Consider the following 22,524-nt stretch of genomic DNA (forward strand, 5'->3'; position numbering starts at 1 on the left):
ACTTAGGCCAGCCACACAGGCTCCCTGGTGCCAGTTCATCGAGTCAAGATTGTTACAGCTCCTGGTCCTGGTCATGCTGATCTCTGCTGCTAAATAGACCAAAGAACTGCCAGTGCTCTTGTTCCCGGCGAGTTTCTCCGCAGTCTACCCCAGTGTCTCCGGTGCTTCCAGCATTAACTGCTGCACAGCTTCCAGCATTCTCAAGCAGCTTCTGGACTTTAATTATTATTCTCAAGTTCCTGGAATCATCAGCGTCCTCAGTCACAGTTTACTACTTTGCAAATCACCAGTGTCTTTAATTATTATTCTCAAGTTCCTGGAATCATCAGCGTCTTCAGTCACCATTTACTACTCTGCAAACCACCAGTGTCTTTAGTTATCATTCTCAAGTTCCTAGAATCATCAGTGTCCCCAGTCACCGTTTGCTACTCTGCAAACCATCAGTGTCTTTAATTGTTATTTTCAAGTTCCTGGAATCATCAGCGTCTTCAGTCACCGTTTACTACTCTGCAAACCATCAGTGTCTTTAATTGTTATTTTCAAGTTCCTAGAATCATCAGTGTCTCCAGTCACCGTTTACTACTCTGCAAACCATCAGTGTCTTTAATTGTTATTTTCAAGTTCCTAGAATCATCAGTGTCTCCAGTCACCGTTTACTACTCTGCAAACCATCAGTGTCTTTAATTGTTATTTTCAAGTTCCTAGAATCATCAGTGTCTCCAGTCACCGTTTACTACTCTGCAAACCACCAGTGTCTTTAATTATTATTCTCAAGTTCCTGGAATCATCAGCGTCCTCAGTCACCGTTTACTACTTTGCAAATCACCAGTGTCTTTAATTATTATTCTCAAGTTCCTGGAATCATCAGCGTCTTCAGTCACCATTTACTACTCTACAAACCACCAGTGTCTTTAGTTATCATTCTCAAGTTCCTGGAATCATCAGCGTCTCCAGTCACCATTTACTACTCTGTAAACCACCAGTGTCTTTAACCATTATTCTTAAGTTCCTTAACTCATCAGCATCTTCAGTCACCATTTACAAGTCTGCAAATCACCAGTGTCTTCAATCATCATTTACAAGTTCCTTAACTCATCAGCATCTTCAGTCACCATTTACAAGTCTGCAAATCACCAGTGTCTTCAATCATCATTTACAAGTTCCTTAACTCATCAGCACCTTTAGTCACCGTTCACAAGTTTACAAATCATCAGTGTCATCCTGTGTTCCAGTTACAGTGCAATCCTGCAACCCTGGTACGTGCATACTCTACCACAGTCTACATCATTCTCATGTACTCACAGTTTCCTGGCATCCCATGTCCCCTCAGTTTTTCCCTTTGTGTTCTCTAGTTATTCCTGCTTTATATTTATTGTTTACAGTTGTACGTTGCTTTAATAAACTAGTTATTATTCCGTGAACCTCAGTCCCTGCTAATATGTTTTCACACTGGAAGATCCAAACGAATTCTGACAGTATGAACTGGCCAAAAACAAACAGCAGGGGAAATAATTGCAGTCTGCCTGAGGGAGTTTTCTCACAGCTCGTTAACCCCTCAGCTCCCGTGACATCACCTTCTTTAGATTTGTTACAACTGGGGGTTTTAAAGGAGCAGTTAGACCAGCTACAGACTTTAGTGTCCGGTATTCTATGCGTCCTTCCTGAATTCCTGGGGAGACTGGTGGACCCCAGTAAAATAGCTCCAGAAAAGGAGTTTTCTTCTGACCCATGGACTAGGCATGATAGGGGCACCTCTCCTCCTCAGACAAGAGGCAAGTTCCAAAGTTTCCCTCGACCTAGCCTCTCTGAAACAGAACGCCAGTATCGAAGAGACTATAAACTTTGCCTGTATTGTGGGGGTCAAGGACATTTTATTTTAACCTGTCCCATTCGAAAACCAAGAAATGAGGGCAGAGTGTATCTCCAATCTTTAAATACCATCTGTCACAAAACTGGTCTTCCACCTAGAGTTTCCAAGCCTGTCGCCCCAGGAGGGGGTTCTTCAGAGTGTCCAGCCCCAGTGAGGGGTTCGGAGCGTCCAGCCCCAAGAGGGGGTTCTTCAGAGCGTCCAGCCACAAGAGGGGGTTCTTCAGAGCGTCCAGCCCCAGTGAGGGGTTCAGAGCGTCCAGCCCCAGTGAGGGGTTTTTCAGAATGTCCAGCCCCAAGAGGGGGTTCTTCAGAGCGTCCAGCCCCAGTGAAGGGTTCAGCGCGTCCAGCCCCAGGAGGGGGTTCTTCAGAGGGTCCAGCCCCAGGAGGGGGTTCCGAGGGTCCAGCCCCAGGAAGGGGATCCGAGGGTCCAGAGCCAGAGGGTCTACAGAGTGCTGTCCAGCCAGAGAACCTTCAGAGCGCTGCCCAGCCAGAGAGCCTTCAGAGCGCTGCCCAGCCAGAGAGCCTTCAGAGCGCTGCCCAGCCAGAGAGCCTTCAGAGCGCTGCCCAGCCAGAGAGCCTTCAGAGCGCTGCCCAGCCAGAGAGCCTTCAGAGCGCTGCCCAGCCAGAGAGCCTTCAGAGCGCTGCCCAGCCAGAGAGCCTTCAGAGCGCTGCCCAGCCAGAGAGCCTTCAGAGCGCTGCCCAGCCAGAGAGCCTTCAGAGCGCTGCCCAGCCAGAGAGCCTTCAGAGCACAGCCCAGCCCCGTGAAGAGGGGGCTCTTGCCACAGCCCAGCCCCGTGAAGAGGGGGCTCTTGCCTCAGCCCAGCCCCGTGAAGAGGGGGCTCTTGCCTCAGCCCAGCCCCGTGAAGAGGGGGCTCTTGCCTCAGCCCAGCCCCGTGAAGAGGGGGCTCTTGCCTCAGCCCAGCCCCGTGAAGAGGGGGCTCTTGCCTCAGCCCAGCCCCGTGAAGAGGGGGCTCTTGCCTCAGCCCAGCCCCGTGAAGAGGGGGCTCTTGCCTCAGCCCAGCCCCGTGAAGAGGGGGCTCTTGCCTCAGCCCAGCCCCGTGAAGAGGGGGCTCTTGCCTCAGCCCAGCCCCGTGAAGAGGGGGCTCTTGCCTCAGCCCAGCCCCGTGAAGAGGGGGCTCTTGCCTCAGCCCAGCCCCGTGAAGAGGGGGCTCTTGCCTCAGCCCAGCCCCGTGAAGAGGGGGCTCCTGCCTTAGTTCAGCCCCGTGAAGAGGGGGCTCCTGCCTTAGTTCAGCCCCGTGAAGAGGGGGCTCCTGCCTTAGTTCAGCCCCGTGAAGAGGGGGCTCCTGCCTTAGTTCAGCCCCGTGAAGAGGGGGCTCCTGCCTTAGTTCAGCCCCGTGAAGAGGGGGCTTCTGCCTTAGTTCAGCCCCGTGAAGAGGGGGCTTCTGCCTTAGTTCAGCCCCGTGAAGAGGGGGCTTCTGCCGTAGTTCAGCCTCGTGACGAGGGGGCTTCTGCCTTAGTTCAGCCCCGTGACGAGGGGGCTTTGAGCATTATGTCAATTTCAGAAGAAGAATCTAGCACTCTCGTTTCTCACAACACAGGCCATATATCTAGACACATAGGCACTGTTGTAGTCCTGGGTTCCAATTCTACTACTAACTTGTTGGCTCACGATTTGGGTACAGCCCAGTCCCCCAGGACTTCCAGGAAGGACCAAATCCAAAAAGTACCATCCAAGCCTCTAATCCAAGTTCAGTTAGGATCATCATATATTTCTGACCAGTCTTCTGAAAGTCTGTCCCCTCATCAGTGTCCTGATGATCCATCTCCAGTGTTTCCAGAAAATCAAGTTTCCACTTCACAGAATTCATCCAACGCTCCATCTTTGGATTACTTTGATGGAGATTTAACGCAATACTACGCACTAGTTAATCGATATGTTTCTATGATGGAGACAGATCTTTCCCTCGGAATTATTCCATCCAACATAGTTAAACTTTTATTCCTGACCTTCAGAGGAGAAGCCGCGGCTTGGGCTAGTCCACTAATTGAGACCAATGACCCAGTTCTTCTTAATCTTGTGGCCTTCAGTGAAATGGTAATTAAGAAATTCAATTCATGGTTTTACCAGTCTTCAGTCCCAAATGAGGTTCCTGCCCAGCCGGGGTCATCCAAGGTTCCTATCTATCTTGATTCATCCGAGAATCCTGTTGCCAGCTTTGAGACTCCAGCAATCAGCTTACCTGTTGGTTTTCTTCAGCTCCAGTCTATTGTTCCTACTGGGAAATCCACAGAAAGGAGAAAGAAGAAAAAGGGAAAATCTAAGTTGAAAGCCTCTGTTGGACTTCCTTTGCAGCATGAGGATACCGTGATATGCCCTCTACCTTTTGATTCAGACTCTGACATGTGTTGAGCGTCTGGAATCCGCTCCTTAGGGAGGGGGTACTGTCACAATCCCATGTAGTTTCTACTCCATGCCTGGGGTGGCGCTCTCTGCTCTGGTGTTCAGAGTTCTGCTCTGTATCTGCATCTTGATTAGTAGCTGCTACCACAGCTGTGAGCAGCACCTGTACTCACTACTTAGGCCAGCCACACAGGCTCCCTGGTGCCAGTTCATCGAGTCAAGATTGTTACAGGTCCTGGTCATGCTGATCTCTGCTGCTAAATAGACCAAAGAACTGCCAGTGCTCTTGTTCCCGGCGAGTTTCTCCGCAGTCTACCCCAGTGTCTCCGGTGCTTCCAGCATTAACTGCTGCACAGCTTCCAGCATTCTCAAGCAGCTTCTGGACTTTAATTATTATTCTCAAGTTCCTGGAATCATCAGCGTCCTCAGTCACAGTTTACTACTTTGCAAATCACCAGTGTCTTTAATTATTATTCTCAAGTTCCTGGAATCATCAGCGTCTTCAGTCACCATTTACTACTCTGCAAACCACCAGTGTCTTTAGTTATCATTCTCAAGTTCCTAGAATCATCAGTGTCCCCAGTCACCGTTTGCTACTCTGCAAACCATCAGTGTCTTTAATTGTTATTTTCAAGTTCCTGGAATCATCAGCGTCTTCAGTCACCGTTTACTACTCTGCAAACCATCAGTGTCTTTAATTGTTATTTTCAAGTTCCTAGAATCATCAGCGTCTTCAGTCACCGTTTACTACTCTGCAAACCATCAGTGTCTTTAATTGTTATTTTCAAGTTCCTAGAATCATCAGTGTCTCCAGTCACCGTTTACTACTCTGCAAACCACCAGTGTCTTTAATTATTATTCTCAAGTTCCTGGAATCATCAGCGTCCTCAGTCACCGTTTACTACTTTGCAAATCACCAGTGTCTTTAATTATTATTCTCAAGTTCCTGGAATCATCAGCGTCTTCAGTCACCATTTACTACTCTACAAACCACCAGTGTCTTTAGTTATCATTCTCAAGTTCCTGGAATCATCAGCGTCTCCAGTCACCATTTACTACTCTGTAAACCACCAGTGTCTTTAACCATTATTCTTAAGTTCCTTAACTCATCAGCATCTTCAGTCACCATTTACAAGTCTGCAAATCACCAGTGTCTTCAATCATCATTTACAAGTTCCTTAACTCATCAGCATCTTCAGTCACCATTTACAAGTCTGCAAATCACCAGTGTCTTCAATCATCATTTACAAGTTCCTTAAACTCATCAGCATCTTCAGTCACCATTTACAAGTCTGCAAATCACCAGTGTCTTAAATCATCATTCACAAGTTCCTTAACTCATCAGCACCTTTAGTCACCGTTCACAAGTTTACAAATCATCAGTGTCATCCTGTGTTCCAGTTACAGTGCAATCCTGCAACCCTGGTACGTGCATACTCTACCACAGTCTACATCATTCTCATGTACTCACAGTTTCCTGGCATCCCATGTCCCCTCAGTTTTTCCCTTTGTGTTCTCTAGTTATTCCTGCTTTATATTTATTGTTTACAGTTGTACGTTGCTTTAATAAACTAGTTATTATTCCGTGAACCTCAGTCCCTGCTAATATGTTTTCACACTGGAAGATCCAAACGAATTCTGACAATTGGCGGATATTGATACCCTGGATAAGGACGCCATTTTATTGACCCTGGGTCATATTAAAGATGCTGTCTTATATATGAGAGATGCTCAAAGAGACATTGGCCTACTGGGTTCTAGAGTCAACGCTATGGCGATTTCTGCTAGACGAGTCCTATGGACCCGACAATGGACAGGTGATGCCGACTCAAAGAGGCATATGGAGGTTTTACCTTACAAGGGTGAGGAATTGTTTGGGGAAGGTCTCTCGGACCTGGTCTCCACAGCTATGGCAGGTAAATCAAATTTTATTTCCTCACAGCCTAAGAAAGCGCCACCTTATCAGATGCAGTCCTTTCGGTCACATAGAAACAAGAGAGTACGAGGATCGTCCTTTCTTGCCAGAGGTAAGGGCATAGGGAAGAAGCTGCCAACCACAGCTAGTTCCCAGGAGCAGAAGTCCTCCCCGGCCTCTACAAAATCCACCGCATGACGCTGGGGCTCCGCTGAGGGAGTCCGCCCCAGAGGGGGCACGTCTTTGACTTTTCAGCCACATCTGCGTTCACTCACAGGTGGATCCCTGGGCAATAGAAATTGTTTCCCAGGGTTACAAGCTGGACTTCGAAGAGGTGCCTCCTCGCCGGTTTTTCAAATCGGCCCTACCAGCTTCTCCCCCAGAAAGGGAGATAGTTTTAAACGCAATTCACAAACTGTGTCTTCAACAGGTGGTGGCCAAAGTTCCCCTGCTTGAACAAGGGAGTGGGTATTACTCAACCCTGTTTGTTGTCCCGAAACCGGACGATTCGGTCAGACCCATTTTAAATTTAAAATCCTTGAACCTATACTTGAAAAGGTTCAAGTTCAAGATGGAATCGCTAAGAGCGGTCATCGCCAGCCTAGAAAGGGGGGATTTTATGGTATCCCTGGACATAAAGGATGCATACCTTCATGTTCCCATATATCCACCTCATCAGGCGTACCTGAGATTTGCGGTACAGGATTGTCATTACCAATTTTAGACGCTGCCGTTTGGGCTTTCCACGGCCCCGAGGATTTTCACCAAGGTAATGGTGGAAATGATGGTGCTCCTGCGCAAGCAGGGTGTCACAATTATCCCGTACTTGGACGATCTCTTCATAAAAGCGAGATCACGAGAGCAGTTGTTGAACAGTATGTCACTTTCACTGAAGGTGTTACAGCAACACAGCTGGATTCTCAATATCCCGAAGTCACAGTTGGTTCCTACGACTCGTTTGACCTTCTTAGGCATGATTCTGGATACGGACCAGAAAAGGGTTTATCTTCCGATAGAAAAGGCCCAGGAACTCATGACTCTAGTCAGGGACCTACTGAAGCCAAAACAGGTGTCAGTGCATCACTGCACTCGAGTCCTGGGTAAAATGGTGGCGTCTTACAAGGACATTACATTCGGCAGGTTCCATGCGAGGACTTTCCAATGTGACCTACTGGACAAGTGGTCCGGGTCACATCTACAGATTCATCGGATGATCACCCTGGCCAGGGTATCTCTCCTGTGGTGGCTGCAGAGTGCTCACCTTCTAGGGGGTCGCAGGTTCGGCATTCAGGACTGGATTCTGGTAACCACGGACGCGAGCCTCCGAGGTTGGGGAGCAGTCACGCAGGGAAGAAACTTCCAAGGTCTTTGGTCAAGCCAGGAGACTTGTCTTCACATCAACGTCCTGGAGCTGAGGGCCATATACAACGCCCTTCGCCAAGCGGAGACTTTGCTTCGCGACCTACCGGTTCTGATTCAATCAGACAACATCACCGCAGTGGCTCATGTAAACCGCCAAGGCGGCACAAGGAGCAGAGTGGCAATGGCGGAAGCCACCAGGATTCTTCGCTGGGCGGAAAATCATGTAAGCGCACTGACAGCAGTGTTCATTTCGGGAGTGGACAACTGGGAAGCAGACTTCCTCAGCAGACACGATCTACATCCAGGAGAGTGGGGACTTCATCAGGAAGTCTTCGCACAGATTGCAAGTTTGTGGGGACTGCCCCAGATAGACATGATGGCGTCCCGCCTCAACAAGAAATTGCGGAGGTATTGCGCCAGGTCAAGAGACCCTCAGGCGGTGGCTGTGGACGCCCTGGTGACACCGTGGGTGTTCCAGTCGGTATATGTGTATCCTCCTCTTCCTCTCATCCCCAAGGTGTTGAGAATAATAATAATAATAAGAGGAGTACAGACAATTCTCATTGTTCCAGATTGGCCGCGAAGGGCCTGGTATCCGGATCTGCAGGAAATGCTCACAGAAGATCCGTGGCCTCTTGCTCTAAGAAAGGACCTGTTACAACAGGGACCCTGTCTGTTCCAAGACTTACCGCGGCTGCGTTTGACGGCATGGCGGTTGAACGCCGGATCCTAGCAGAAAAGGGCATTCCGGATGAGGTCATTCCTACTTTGATAAAGGCTAGGAAGGATGTGACAGCTTAACATTATCACTGTATATGGCGGAAGTATGTTCCTTGGTGTGAGGCCAGGAATGCTCCTACGGAAGAATTCCATCTGGGCCGTTTCCTTCACTTCCTACAAACTGGAGTGAATTTGGGCCTAAAATTAGGGTCCATTAAGGTTCAGATTTCGGCCCTATCCATTTTCTTTCAGAAGGAATTAGCTTCTCTCCCAGAAGTACAGACTTTTGTGAAGGGAGTGCTGCATATTCAGCCTCCTTTTGTACCTCCTGTGGTGCCTTGGGACCTTAATGTGGTGTTGAGTTTCCTTAAGTCGCACTGGTTTGAACCACTTAAAACGGTAATATTAAAATTTCTCACTTGGAAAGTGGTCATGTTGTTAGCCTTGGCTTCGGCTAGGCGAGTGTCGGAGTTGGCGGCTTTGTCTCATAAAAGCCCCATCTGGTTTTCCATGTGGATAGAGCGGAATTGCGGACCCGTCCTCAATTCTTGCCTAAGGTGGTTTCATCGTTTCATATGAACCAACCTATTGTGGTGCCTGTGGCTACGCGAGACTTGGAGGATTCCGAGTCCCTTGATGTGGTCAGGGCTTTGAAAATTTACGTGGCCAGAACGGCTCGGGTCAGAAAAACAGAAGCACTGTTTGTCCTGTATGCAGCCAACAAGGTTGGCGCTCCTGCTTCGAAGCAGACTATTGCTCGCTGGATCTGTAATACGATTCAGCAGGCTCATTCTACGGCTGGATTGCCGTTACCAAAATCGGTAAAGGCCCATTCCACTATGAAGGTGGGCTCTTCTTGGGCGGCTGCCCGAGGGGTCTCGGCATTACAATTGTGCCGAGCTGCTACTTGGTCGGGTTCAAACACCTTTGCAAAGTTCTACAAGTTTGATACCCTGGCTGAGGAGGACCTCCTGTTTGCTCAGTCGGTGCTGAAGAGTCATCCGCACTCTCCCACCCGTTTGGGAGCTTTGGTATAATCCCCATGGTCCTTACGGAGTCCCCAGCATCCTCTAGGACGTAAGAGAAAATAAGATTTTAAACCTACCGGTAAATCTTTTTCTCCTAGTCCGTAGAGGATGCTGGGCGCCCGTCCCAGTGCGGACTACATCTGCAAGACTTGTATATAGTTTTTGCTTACATGAGGGTTATGTTGCAGTTTTGATCAGTCTCGGACTGATGATGTGTTGTTTCATACTGTTAACTGGTTCGTATATCCCAAGGGGATCGGTATGAAATACCTCCAATTAAAATGCCGACGGTCGAAATCCCGACACCAATTGACTGATGGTCAAAATCCTGACAAGGTCAAAATCTCGACATGGACAAAATACCGACATTTAAAATACTGACAAGGTCAAAATACCGACATGTAAAATGCCGACAGGTCAAAATACCGACAAACTTTTTTTGTTGGTTTTTTGTGTGTATGTCGACATAAGTCAACATGCACACCATATAAAGTGTACCGCGTCCCCTCGCATGGCTCGCTGCGCTCGCCATGCTTCGGGCACGGTGCCTCGCTGCGCTCGGCACACTATTATATTCCCCCTCCAGGTCCACTGGGATGGTAAAGTATGAACGAGTCGGTTTCAATGAAAAAAATCATGAAAACTCATGTCGGTATTTTACATGTCAGTATTTTGACCTTGTCGGTATTTTAAATGTCGGTATTTTGTCCATGTCGGGATTTTGACCTTGTCGGGATTTTGACCATCGGTAAATTGGTGTTGGGATTTTGAACGTCGGGATTTTGATTGGAGGTAAACTGACTGCATCCCAAGTTATACGGTGTGGATGGTGTGGGCTGGTATGAATCTTGCCCTTAGATTAACAAAAATCCTTTCCTATTTATTATTTATTTATTAGCAGTTTCTTATATAGCGCAGCATATTCCGTTGCGCTTTACAATTAGAACAACAGTTATAGAACAAAACAGGGTAAAGACAGACATAGCGGTAGGAAGGCCCTGCTCGCAAGCTTACAATCTATAGGGAAATAGGTATTGATACACAAGGATAGATACTTTCTTTTCTAGCAACCTTAGGAGAGCCCACTAGGAGCACCCAGCTCTGTCCGGGCACAGATTCTAACTGAGGTCTGGAGGAGGGGCATAGAGGGAGGAGCCAGTGCACACCCATACCTAAAGTTCTTTTTTAGAAATGAAGCTCCCCTCCCAAATAATCAAACAAACAAATAAATAAATAAATATTAACAACTCCATGTTGATGTGTATGTGTTAAACCTCAGTTTTTGGAAAATGTGAGATTTCATAATTTACTGTTTGTTTACAATGTGATAACCATGGCAACTGCTTCATATGACAGCATAGAATTTTCATGACATAGCCCCGCCCCTTTTTCCCTATCTGCCAACTGACATGCTGTGTAACTGGCTGGCTCACACTGTAGGTTATACTCTCCTCTAAAAACCAATTGGTTTTTTAATGTGTGCTGTTTTTTTTTTTATTCATTCATTAATCAGAAATATTTTTACAGTGGCAACCACATACAGTAGTTCTTCCCAACAGAGAAATTTGCAGTCATTGGAAGACCTACAGGAAAGATGACAATCAGCTTCCGCTTCATATTAAAATGGTACAAAACTTGTAAAAGTATTTTTGGGATTGCGCTTTACACCCATCTGTAGTTCAGCTGTTAATGCTCTGTGTCTTACACACAGGCTCTTGAAATAACTGTAATATACTGGTTAGATAAATGTATTCTTATTTTGTTATTAGGGTGATTAAAATAAAATGTAAATACAAACACATCAGTATAGATATATCGTTACCACTTGCATAATGCAATAAGTTTGGGGTTGGTGGTGGGGGGGGCACACATCACTGTTCTGCTATGCAGAGCAGCGGGTGATATATATGCCATGTGCACAGCTATTAACAGTGCAGGGAGAGCCTGGGGGTGGTCCAGCATCCCAGAGAGGGGCACACCCCCAAAGTGATGCAAGCAAGGGTGTAGTTAGGCTCCACCCTTTTCACAGCAAATCAACATTACTTAATCCAAATACAGTTTAGGGGGGAAAAAAAGTTATTTTAATTTAACAAATTATGAACGGCAGCCAGAAATGAAGCTCCCCTCCCAAATAAACACATAAATAAACATTAACAACTCCATGTTGATGTGTATGTGCTAAACCGCAGATTTTGGAAAATGTCAGATTTTCATAATTTACCATTTGTTTACAATGTGATAACCATGGCAACTGCTTCATATGACAGCATAGAATTTTCATGACATAGCCCCGCCCCTTTTCCCTAACTGCCAACTGACATGCTGTGTAACTGGCTGGCTCACACTGTAGGTTATACTTTACTATCCTCTCAAAAGTTGTTGTTTTTTGTTTTTTGTTTTTTTTAATTAATTAATCAGAAATATTTGTATAGTGGCAACCACATAGCTCTTCCCAACTGAGAAATTTGCAGTCATTGGAAGACCTACAGGAAAGATGACGATCAGCTTCCACTTCATGTTAAAAAGGTACAAAACTTAAAAAAGTATTTTTCGGATTGCACCTTACACCCATCTGTAGCTCAGCTGCTAATGCTCTGTGTTTTACACATGCTCTTGAAATAACTGTAATATTATGGTTAGTTCAATGTATTCTTATTTTGTTATTAGTATAAGATAAAATGTCAACACATCAGTATAGATATATAGTTACCACTTGCATAATGCAATCATTTTGGGGTGGGTGGGGGGGCCACACATCGGCAGTGCCATAACTAGGTATTTTAGCGCTGTGTGCAAGTTACGGCATTGGCGCCCCCCCAATGCAAGATAGGGGCAGTGCGCGCCACAGGCACGCAAATAATATATAGGGCGTGGCTTCATGGGGAAGGGGCGTGGCCACAAAATAATACCAATTCATACTACGGTGCACAGTAGTCTCCATTATTCAAATTACGCTGCACAGTAGCGCCACTACACCAGGTAGAGCCCCTTTTTACACATTACAGCAGACAGCGTTCCCCTTTCTACACATTACGGCAGACAGCATCCCCTTTTTACACATTACGGCAGACAGCGTCCCCCTTTTTACACATTACGGCAGACAGCGTCCCCATTTTTACACATTACAGCAGACAGTGTCCCCCTTTCTACACATTACGGCAGACAGCGTGCCTTTTTACACATTACGGCAGACAGTCCCTCTTTTTACACATTACAGCAGGCAGCGTCCCCTTTTTACACATTACAGCAGACAGTGTCCCCCTTTTTACACATTACAGCAGACAGCGTCCCCTTTTTACACATTACAGCAGACAGTGTCCTCCTTTTTACACATTACGGCAGACAGCGTCCCCTTTTTGACACATTACGGCAGACAGCGCCCCTTTTTGACACATTACGGCATACAGTGTCCCCTTATTACACATTACGGCAGACAGTGTCCCCTTATTATACATTATGGCAGACAGCGTCCCCTTTTTTACACATTACGGCAGACAGCGTCTCCTTTTTACACATTACGGCAGGCAGCGTCCCCTTGTTTACACATTACGGCAGACAGCGTCCCCTTTTTACACATTACAGAAGGCAGCGTCCCTTTTTTACACGTTACGACAGACAGCATCCCCCTTTTTACACATTACGGCAGCCAGAAGAGTGAGCGAGAGAAAGAGAGAGAGAGAGAGATACTTACCATCTCTCCCTGCTGGCAGTCAGGCTCCTCGTGCAGGCAGATCCATTCCCGGGCAGCGGAGGTGGAGGAGGGAGGGGGACTGGAGCCGCAGCAGCGCTATGTAATTGGTAGAGGCGCCGCTGCAGCAGCCCCCTCTCCTTCCGCATTAGCTGCCCACCGCTGTGAATCCTGGGATGAGGGAAGCGCATCCCATCATTCACAGCAGCACCGGGCAGCCAATACGGAAGGAGAGAGGACTGCTGCAAGCCGCTGCCTGTGCGCCCTCAGGGTAACTGCGCTGTGTGCCAGGTGTGCTACGGCTCTGCACATCGCTGTTCTGCTATGTAGAGCAGTGGGTGATATATGCCATGCGCACGGCTATTCACAGTGAAGGGAGAACCTGGAGGTGGCCCAGCATCCCAGAGTGCTGGGCATGCCCCCAAAGTGATGCGAGCAGGGGTATAGTTAGGCTCCACCCTTTTCACAGAGGCTCCACTCCCTTTTTGCCCATGCGCAAGGGTCCTGCATCTGATGACTCCAATGTTGGGAGTTATGGTCAAGTGAACCAATCAAATTCACGGTATATAAGAATAGCAAGCTGTTAACCAGTAGAAGTGAACCGGTATGAAGACAGAATATGCTTGATTGTAAGCACCTTGCTATTATATATTATTTATGGGATTAATTCAGAGGTGTAAGTAATGCCCACGACAGCGGAGAGGAGCGATATTTCTTGGACTGCATATGCACTGCATTTGATTTCCGGCGGTGGGCGAGGTGAGGATTTGGATGCAAGCTGACTGACAGTGTGCGTTTATAGGAGTAACGGAGGTGTGGCTTGTCAAACTTGGGCATATCACGAGTGCCTTACTTCTGACTTTCATTCTAACTGGTGTTGCTGATTGTGCGTCTTTTGTATGTAAGTGTCGGATTAGAGACACTGCCAGCAGGTGTCTCTGTGCAAATCCCCATGCTTGCGACATTAGCATATTTTCACAGAACTGTTGCAACGAAATCACATTGGGACGCACCTCTCAGAACAGGTTGAACGATGATTGTGTCCAGTTTTAGCAAAGCAGGAGTAAATAAGGTATTAACAGTTCATTGTTCGTCCCAGAAACGTGCACAGTGTTATTACTAATTTCCGTGAGGCTGTTGGTTATTTGAAGGGACGTGGACATTTCTGGACAGTGCCTGATCAATTGGTAGGCTGATCAGGCTGCAGCCTGTGGCATTGGGACATGGGGGCTGCCAGTGGTACCCCTCTGACCTCTACCATATTGGAATATAGTTTGAACAATCCAGTCTTAGAGATGCCCTCAGCTCCCTGCAGCATAGGGTAGAGGATGTCAGTCATGGGTATGGTTCATGAGATCTACCTAGAAAATGTCTACAGTCATTAGGTAGACCACTATTGGTCGACATGCATTAAGTCCACATGGTGAAAAGGTCTACACAGAAAAGGTTGACACAAAATGCTTGCCTTGTTTTGGTGTTATTTTCACAGTCAAACAACGTGGAACCCCAATTAGTGTAACACGTCCCCTCGCATGGCTCGTTTCGCTCGCCATGCTTCGGGCAAAGTTACTATTCCCAATCATGGTAAAGTTTGAAAAAGTGGTTTAAATGCTAACACCCCAAAAAAGCTGTGTCGACCATTTGCACCTGTCGACCTTTTGTACTTGTTGACCATAAGCACTGTCAACTTTGTATATGTTGACCTATTGTCCATGTCAACCTTTTGTCCATGTCGACCATTGGTGGTCGATCTAATGACTGTTGACCTTTACTTGGTCGACCTAGAGCCAGGATACCATCAGTCATGATCCCATAACGCTGTTAGTATAGAGGAGCTGTCTGTGTGGGCACGGGATGGGCCACCCAGACCCCAATCTGCAGAGCACATAAGGTGCAGCCTTAATGCTTGTGAGTAAATAGCCAATTCTGAAGTGCTGTGATGCATTGTGTTTGACAGCGGTTGTGTGAGGTGACAGTGGGGGGAGTCAGGTATACAGAGTAATTAATACAAGGCTATTTGCAAAGTAAAAAGGGGTACACACTAAAAAGATGTGTGCTGAGCGATCTATCACAGACCGCTCAGCACACGTCTCCCCCCGCTCAGCACACAGTGCGATGTGTGCTGAGCGAGGGGGGCGACGATGGGGGTCTGCTCACTTCACACAGCGCTGAAGTGAGTGACCTGCAAGATTGAGCCTGCATGCACCGGCGATAGCGATGCGTGGGGCCGCGCATCGCTATCGCTGGGGGGCATACACAAGGACAGACTGCTTACATTTTAAGCACGGATCTCTCCGTGTGTGCCCCCCTTAAGAGTAGGAGAGGGATAATCTAATATGTAATGTATACTGGTGGGTGAGCCAAGGCAAAGCACATGGAAAGAACAAGGTAAGGTATTAGAGTGATATTTAATCACTTTTCTATGGAGGAGGTAAAGTAGTCTAATTTGTAAAGTATAGGGAGGATACAAACTAATTTCATAGTTTTGGGGGAGGTACAAATTGTCAAGGTCGGGCTGAGCTGCAGGGCAGGGTAGCACATGTTTCCCGGGCCGGTGCCATGCATTTGTGTGAGCTGTATGGTTAAAAAAACCTCTGCCTCCATTCTAGTGCGAGGTCTTAAGCAATACCTGAAATGTGTCTGAAATTAGGAGGCATGGACTTGTGGCTGGAGGCATGGCCTCACTGAAATGGGGTGTCCATGAGCCACGCCCACTTTTTCATCATGATGGGGCCATGCCCAGTGCTCTGTGACCCAGGGATCGCATGTAAGGTGACGCTTAATAAGCTAACTTAATGCTGCACGACCACCTACACTTTCCATTTTATTTACCTCCCCACCTACATCCCTTCCCCTTGCTAGAAAAGCAGCATTATACCCCTTTCACACCGCACAAATAACCAGGTATCAACCCAGCATATTGCCGGGTCGACACGGGTCGGCGTGCGGTGTGAAAGGGGCATTGCCAAAATCGCGGGTCGCCTGACCCAGCAATTCAACCCGGGAATAAAGCAGTGTTATACCCGGTTGAATACCGGGTCAGTGGCTGCGTAAACGGGCTCCACCCGTTTAATAGATAGGGAGAGGCGGCACGGAGATGAGCTCATCTCCCAGCGCCGCCTCCACCTCCGCCCCCAGCTGCTATGGAAAGCCTGCAGCAGCTGCCAATGCCGGATCCCACCCGGGAAGGACCCGCTTCCAATTCCCGGGTGGGATCCGGCATTGGCAGTGTGAAAGGGGTATCAGTCATTTATTACCTCTATAAATTATAATTTGTTTGTTGTTTTTTTCATTTGACTTAAAACTTGTTTAAAGACTTTTTTTTCCTTTTGGTCCTTGTATCTCATCCAGTGCCGCGTTGTTTCTTTTACTTAAAACGCTGTTTTCAGATTCACTGCTGCCTGTCTGACGTGATGCCTTATTCACTGACCTGAGATAAGCAGCGGGAGATTAGTAAACTGGGTTTGAGTAGAAGATCTAGGTGAGTTGCTGTTATTTGGCAAGTTTCTTTCTTCGTCAGAAATCCATAAAAATAATGGAAACAATACTGCATTTTTAGAAAAGTTTATATTTTAAAATAAAGTTCTGGTTTAATGTTTCCTTTATGGTAACACCATCTCCATATGTAGGTACCATGCCAGGGAGAGCAGCCCTGATGTTTGATAGTCTACCCAAAGGGATACCACCCAGCCATTCTGCTTTAGGCAGGGCAGACCTGTTTTTGGGTGTTGCCTTGCCATCCTACCTGCATAGTGCAGTACCGAGGTGATGGGGGTGGGGCATTCCCCTAAAGAAACCCTCCCAACTTCTGCAATGCCTGAGGGACATCTGTGATCAAAATTAGGGGTCATGGCCTCTTAGATAGGGGGTGTGGCCTCACGGAAACTGCCGCGATACCGAGCCATGCCACTGTTTCCGTCACTATGGAGGTATGGCCAGCGCAGGGCTGTCCATCAAAGTGACTAATGCTTCCAGGTGCTGGTTAAGCTCCACCCCCAACACTCTGAGCTCGGCTGCTGTGCTAAGGCTCTGCCATTTGGCACCAGTTTAGGCTCTGTCTCCAACACTATTTTTGTGCTCTGAGCGCAGGCACCACTGTACTTTCGGCATCACCCACTGGGGGACTGCTGCTGACTTCGGCAGGAGCACAGATAACCAGTGCTAGGATAATTACACTTGTACTTAACCTAGTACTTTAAATACAGTAGTTACTGTTTGGATAATTCATATTGATATTAAGGAACTGCTAAACTGTTATTGTAAATGCAACATACATTGCACTATTCACCTTTTAGGGATGTAGACATTTAAATTTCTTTTCACATTGCATATGTATAGCAGAGGAATTTATTATGGTTCTAAGTAAACATAGTTCCCAAAGGTAAACCGGGATTGGTTGTTTATTTTACCTGTGCTAAATGCAGTAAAAAAATAATAACTACAGGTTGGAATCTGGGCTTGCTATGTGTAGCATGCTCCGTGGTGTCAGTGGCCCCACAGCTCGGGTGTTCTGCATAGAAGACGGTGAGGCATGATTGGGCCAGGTCTATGGCAGACGCTATAGCTGAGTTACGTCAGTCTCAGGCTAGTAAAATACCCTGCGCTCCATCGCACCCTGTATCTGATCCCACTGTAGAGTCACTAGGGGTCCATAATATGGGCAGGTATCTCTCGGAGATGGCCACGTCCTTAAATAAAATGGTGGCGTATGTAGGTGCTACGGCCACTAAGAAATGGACTGTACAATCTCCCCTTGAATTTCAATAAGAGGATTCGGAATCTGTCGCCTCCTCCCAGGAGGAAGGGGAAATAAATACTGATTGGGAAGATACCTCTGTTTGGGAGTGGCTCTTCTAACTGAAGCAGTCCGTCACACTTTCCAATAACAGGATTCTGCTGTTCCTGAGACCAGTTCAATTAGGCCTCTACACAGGTACACATGTTCTACTTAATTAGTATGTGTCCGGCTGTAACGCCGTATAGGCCGTGAAGATGTGTAGAAGTGAACAGTGTTAGTGCGAAGTGTGATGAAATATTAACATGAATTATAGAGAAAGAACAGAGATCCTTCAGCTGATGTGACCCTCTCTCTCTCTGCTTGTCTTCCACAGGTGTATTGGATTCATACTCCTAGCATCCCTGGAGCTTTCAATTAGGCCTCTACTTAGGTCTACATGTTCTAGTTATCAGTATGTGTCCGACCGTGAAGCCATGAAGATGTGTACATGTGAAGTGTGTTAGAATAAAGTGTGATAAAATATTAATTTGAGTTCTAGAGATAGACCGAAGATTCTTCAGCTGATGTGACCCATTTCTCTGCTTGTCTTCCACAGGTGTATTGGATTCATACTCCTAGGATCCCTGCATCTGCTATATGCTTTTTCTACTAAACACTGCTAGGTAAATTTGACTATAATTTATATTAGTAGCTCTCAGTTTATAGTAATGCAGAAAATCGTTGTGTATTCGTAGGGGAGTATTGGACTCTCAATGGTTCCACTTTATTGTATACCTTGTGTAGATGTGAACTGTGTTAGTGTTTAATGTGTGATGAAATATTAATATGAATTATGGAGATAGATCAGAGATCCTTCAGCTGATGTGACCCTCTCTCTGCTTGTCTTCCACAGGTGTATTGGATTCATACTCCCAGCATCCCTGCATCTGCTATATGCGTTTTCTACTAAACACTGCTAGGTAAATTTGACTATAATTTATTTCTCTAACGTCCTAAGTGGATGCTGGGGACTCCGTAAGGACCATGGGGAATAGCGGCTCCGCAGGAGACTGGGCACATCTAAAGAAAGCTTTAGGACTATCTGGTGTGCACTGGCTCCTCCCCCTATGACCCTCCTCCAAGCCTCAGTTAGATCTCTGTGCCCGAACGAGAAGGGTGCACACTAGGGGCTCTCCTGAGCTTCTTAGTGAAAGTTTTAGTTTAGGTTTTTTATTTTCAGTGAGACCTGCTGGCAACAGGCTCACTGCATCGAGGGACTAAGGGGAGAAGAAGCGAACTCACCTGCGTGCAGAGTGGATTGGGCTTCTTAGGCTACTGGACATTAGCTCCAGAGGGACGATCACAGGCCCAGCTTGGATGGGTCCCAGAGCCGCGCCGCCGGCCCCCTTACAGAGCCAGAAGGCAGAAGAGGTCCGGAAAATCGGCGGCAGAAGACGTCCTGTCTTCAACAAGGTAGCGCACAGCACTGCAGCTGTGCGCCATTGCTCTCGGCACACTTCACACTTCGGTCACTGAGGGTGCAGGGCGCTGGGGGGGGGGCGCCCTGAGACGCAATAAAAACACCTTGGCTGGCGAAAATACATCACATATAGCCCCCAGGGCTATATGGATGAATTTCAACCCCTGCCAGAATCCATAAAAAGCAGGAGAAAAGTCCGCGAAAAAGGGGCGGAGCCTATCTCCTCAGCACACTGGCGCCATTTTCCCTCACAGCTCCGTTGGAGGGAAGCTCCCCTGGCTCTCCCCTGCAGTCACTACACTACAGAAAGGGTTAAAAAAGAGAGGGGGGCACTAACTAGGCGCAGTATTAACTATACAGCAGCTATAAGGGGAAAAACACTTATATAAGGTTATCCCTGTATATATATATAGCGCTCTGGTGTGTGCTGGCAAACTCTCCCTCTGTCTCCCCAAAGGGCTAGTGGGGTCCTGTCCTCTATCAGAGCATTCCCTGTGTGTGTGCGCTGTATGTCGGTACTTTTGTGTCGACATGTATGAGGAGAAAAATGATGTGGAGACGGAGCAGATTGCCTGTAATAGTGATGTCACCCCCTAGGGGGTCGACACCTGAGTGGATGAACTGTTGGAAGGAATTACGTGACAGTGTCAGCTCTGTATAAAAGACAGTGGTTGACATGAGACAGCCGGCTACTCAGCTTGTGCCTGTCCAGACGTCTCATAGGCCGTCAGGGGCTCTAAAGCGCCCGTTACCTCAGATGGCAGATATAGACGCCGACACGGATACTGACTCCAGTGTCGACGGTGAAGAGACGAATGTGACTTCCAGTAGGGCCACACGTTACATGATTGAGGCAATGAAAAATGTTTTACACATTTCTGATAATACAAGTACCACCAAAAAAGGGGTATTATGTTCGGTGAGGAAAAACTACCTGTAGTTTTCCTGAATCTGAGAAATTAAATGAGGTGTGTGATGATGCGTGGGTTTCCCCCGATAACAACTGATAATTTCTAAAATGTTATTGGCATTATATCCTTTCCCGCCAGAGGTTAGGGTGCGTTGGGAAACACCCCCTAGGGTGGATAAAGCGCTCACACGCTTGTAAGGGCTCTACCTTCGCCTGAGATGGCCGCCCTTAAGGATCCTGCTGATAGAAAGCAGGAGGGTATCCTAAAAGGTATTTACACACATACTGGTGTTATACTGCGACCAGCAATCGCCTCAGCCTGGATGTGCAGTGCTGGGTTGGCGTGGTCGGATTCCCTGACTGAAAATATTGATACCCTAGATAGGGACAGTATATTTTTGCCTATAGAGCATTTAAAAGATGCATTTCTATATATGCGTGATGCACAGCGGAATATTTGCCGACTGGCATCAAGTCTAAGCGCGTTGTCCATTTCTACCAGTAGAGGGTTATGGACACGTCAGTGGTCAGGTGATGCGTATTCCAAACGGCATTTGGAAGTATTGCTTTATTAAGGGGAGGAGTTATTTGGGGTCGGTCTTTCAGACCTGGTGGCCACGGCAACAGCTGGAAATTCCACGTTTGTACCCCAGGTCGCCTCTCAACATGAGAAGACGCCGTATTATCAGGCGCAGTCTTTTCATGGACAAGCGGGCAAAATGTTCCTCATTTCTGCCCCGTGACAGAGGGAGAGGAAAAAGGCTGCAGAAATCAGCCAGTTCCCAGGAACAGAAACCCTCTCCCGCCTCTGCCAAGCCCTCAGTATACGCTGGGGCTTTACAAGCAGAATCAGGCACGGTGGGGGGCCCGTCTCAATGAATTTCAGCGCGCAGTGGGCTCACTCGCAAGTAGACCCCTGGATCCTTCAGGTGATATCTCAGGGGTACAAATTAGAATTCGAGACGTCTCCCCCTCGCCGTTTCCTAAAGTCGGCTTTACCGATGTCTCCTTCTGATAGGGAGACAGTTTTGGAAGCCATTCACAAGCTGTATTCCCAGCAGGTGATAATCAAGATACCCCTCCTGCAACAGGGAACGGGGTATTATTCCACACTGTTGTGGTACCGAAGCCGGACGGCTCGGTGAGACCGATTCTAAATCTAAAATCTTTGAACACTTACATACAGAGGTTCAAATTCAAGATTGAGTCACTCAGAGCAGTGATTGCGAACCTGGAAGAAGGGGACTACATGATGTCTCGGGACATCAAGGATGCTTACCTTCATGTCAAAATTTACCCTTCTCACCAAGGGTACCTCAGGTTTATGGTACAGAACTGTCACTATCAGTTCAGACGCTGCCGTATGGATGGTCCACGGCACCCCGGGTCTTTACCAAGGTAATGGCCGAAATGATGATATTCCTTCGAAGGAAGTGAATTTTAGTTATCCCTTACTTGGACAATTCCCTGATAAGGGTAAGATCCAGGGAACAGTTGGAGGTCGGTGTAGCACTATCTCAGGTAGTGTTGCGGCAGCACGATTGGATTCTCAATATTCCAAAATCGCACCTGGTTCCGACGACGTGTCTTCTGTTCCTAGGGATGATCCTGGACACAGTCCAGAAAAAGGTGTTTCTCCCGGAGGAGAAAGCCAGGGAGTTATCCGAGCTAGTCAGGAACCTCCTAAAACCGAGCCAAGTCTCAGTGCATCAATGCACAAGGGTTCTGGGTAAAATGGTGGCTTCCTACGAAGCAATCCCATTCGGCAGATTCCACGCAAGAACTTTCCAGTGGGACCTGCTGGACAAATGGTCCGGGTCGCATCTTCAGATGCATCAGCGGATAACTCTGTCACCAAGGACAAGGGTGTCCCTCCTGTGGTGGTTGCAGAGTGCTCATCTTCTAGAGGGCCGCAGATTAGGCATTCAGGACTGGGTCCTGGTGACCACGGATGCCAGCCTGCGAGGCTGGGGAGCAGTCACACAGGGAAGGAATATCCAGGGCTTATGGTCAAGCCTGGAGACATCACTTCACATAAATATCCTGAAGCTAAGGGACATTTACAATGCTCTAAGCTTAGCAAGACCTCTGCTTCAAGGTCAGCCGGTGTTGATCCAGTCGGACAACATCACGGCAGTCACCCACGTAAACAGACAGGGTGGCACAAGAAGCAGGAGGGCAATGGCAGAAGCTGCAAGGATTCTTCGCTGGGCGGAAAATCATGTGATAGCACTGTCAGCAGTGTTCATTCCGGGAGTGGACAACTGGGAAGCAGACTTCCTCAGCACGACCTCCACCCGGGAGAGTGGGGACTTCACCCAGAAGTCTTCCACATGATTAAAAACTCGACAGGTATTGCGCCAGGTCCAGGGACCCTCAGGCAATAAGCTGTAGACGCTCTGGTATGTGTTCCCTCCTCTGCCTCTCATACCCAAGGTACTGAGATTGATAAGATGGAGAGGAGTAAGCACTA

At 47.6% G+C, this 22,524-nt stretch overlaps 1 long non-coding RNA gene across 1 annotated transcript; it reads left to right on the forward strand.

Annotated features, from left to right (window-relative positions):
- The first annotated feature begins 10,789 nt into the window (after positions 1-10,789).
- On the forward strand, positions 10,790-16,408 carry LOC134943393 (uncharacterized). The gene is made up of 3 exons (XR_010181513.1): positions 10,790-10,882; positions 11,689-11,782; positions 16,334-16,408. It is a non-coding gene; the product is annotated as an uncharacterized LOC134943393 (long non-coding RNA).
- Positions 16,409-22,524: the final 6,116 nt, after the last annotated feature.

The sequence above is a fragment of the Pseudophryne corroboree genome, chromosome 7 (genome assembly GCF_028390025.1).
Source record: "Pseudophryne corroboree isolate aPseCor3 chromosome 7, aPseCor3.hap2, whole genome shotgun sequence".
Taxonomy (NCBI): Eukaryota; Metazoa; Chordata; class Amphibia; order Anura; family Myobatrachidae; genus Pseudophryne; species Pseudophryne corroboree.